Source organism: Rousettus aegyptiacus, unplaced genomic scaffold (genome assembly GCF_014176215.1).
Source record: "Rousettus aegyptiacus isolate mRouAeg1 unplaced genomic scaffold, mRouAeg1.p scaffold_m13_p_9, whole genome shotgun sequence".
NCBI classification, from domain to species: Eukaryota; Metazoa; Chordata; class Mammalia; order Chiroptera; family Pteropodidae; genus Rousettus; species Rousettus aegyptiacus.
In genome coordinates this window covers 97,836,648-97,838,341 of record NW_023416312.1, presented here as the reverse complement: position 1 = coordinate 97,838,341, position 1,694 = coordinate 97,836,648, and the positions used below count along the sequence as shown (strand labels likewise).

Sequence of the window (1,694 nt, the reverse complement as noted above, 5' to 3'; positions counted from 1 at the left end):
GGCAGTGGAGGTTGCCAAATTGAGATATGTCTGCAAAGCCCAGAGATGCACCTGGACACACTGAAATCCAAGGGGATTTTTTTTGAGCCAGAGGCCAAAAGCTCTCAGGTAGCTCTCAGATCTCCTCCTGGCTTCTTCACAGGCCAGCTGAGGGGCCTCAGACAAGCCCTGTCCTGGCTCACTAGTCCATCACGACAGGGATGCTGTGAAGAAAGGCAGCCTCACAAGGTGGTTGGCAGGACATTCTTCTGCTAAGGAGAAGGGAGGCTTGGGGTAGGCAGAAGCTGGCTCTGCTATGCCTGTGACCTGTGCCCAGCACTGATTAGCTGCTGGGTCCTCACCCAACTGTGCTGGGCCAAAGGGATCCCTTCGAAACACTTCCTTTTTAAAATTTTTTATTTATTTTATTTTATTTTTATTTTTAGGCAAGACAACCCTTGGTTGACCTCACTGATTGCAAGGAGCTTGTAATCTTACAATCCCTTATTTTTAATTTTTTTTTTACGCCTACAGCACCTGGTCTTCCTAGGTGGTCTCCCATCCGAGTACTAACCAGGGCCAACCCTGCTTAGCTTCCAAGATTAGAAGGGATCGGGCTTGTTCAGGGTGGCATGGCCATAGATTTTTTTTTTTAAGCGTGATTACTAATTTTTTTAAAAACTCTGTTTGAATTTTTTATTTGATTTCTCGGGGTGAGATTGGTTAATAAAACTATATAGATTTCAAGTGCACAATTCTATAATATATCTGTATATTGCATTGTGTGTTTACCACCCAAAGTCAAGCAAACATAAACAAGACAAACACTTTCGGAAATGAGTGCCAGAGGAAGAAAGGTGTTTCTCCTCAGCAATGTGTTAACTCATGAATATTAACATTTTCCTAGGGCAGTAAATTTCCTTTAACATACCTGTGACTGGAATTTCATTCATTTGCTTGTTTTCCAGTCTTTCTGTTCTCACCATGTATTTGCTGATATATCTGACAAAAGAGAGACAGAGAGAAAAAAAAAGAATAAGAAGCTTCTATACAAATTAGCTACGAAGGGAACAAAAATTTTGCTACCCTGGAGCTGCTTTTTGGGATATTGATTTTAAGTTGTTTTTTAAGAAACAAGGCTCAGAAAGGACCTTTGACCTTTCTGCCTTTCTTGCTCAAGAGATTCAGACAGAAACCTGCTGCAGGAAGGAAATCTTAGAATGCTGCCTTAGCCTAATTTGAATTAAGTTTGGTAAATAAAGACATCAGGCAGGAGCCTATTAGCTAGATGCCCCCTGGGTCCCATTGTTTCCTAGTTGCCCAGCAAGAATGTCTGTGACACTTCTGTTCCGCTCTTCTGTCAACTACCTGTAAATCGCCCATTCTCACTTCTGAAATCTAAGAGTTTATGCCCCCTTTTCTCTTTTGCCCAAAAATGTCTTATTTACCTGATGTTGTCTCATATCTTTGGAATTTTTATGCTTATGTGAATTCCCCATGAGCATGTATTAAAACATCTGATTTTCTCCTGTTAATTTGTCTCTGTTAATTTGATTATTAGCCCAGCTAGAAGAATTTAGAAGGCAGGAGGAAAAGTACTCATTTTTTTTAGCCCCCACAGCTATATTTTCATTCGGTTTGTTTTATGAGCATGAAAAGTTTAAACATAAAGTATCCAGATTATATGGATTAATTAGATGTTTAATGTTAAAAAA

The 1,694-nt window shown here is 39.9% G+C and overlaps 1 pseudogene; it reads right to left on the bottom strand.

The window, feature by feature from the left end:
* Nucleotides 1-504: 504 nt before the first annotated feature.
* LOC118608295 lies at nucleotides 505-623 on the bottom strand (annotated as a pseudogene).
* Nucleotides 624-1,694: the final 1,071 nt, after the last annotated feature.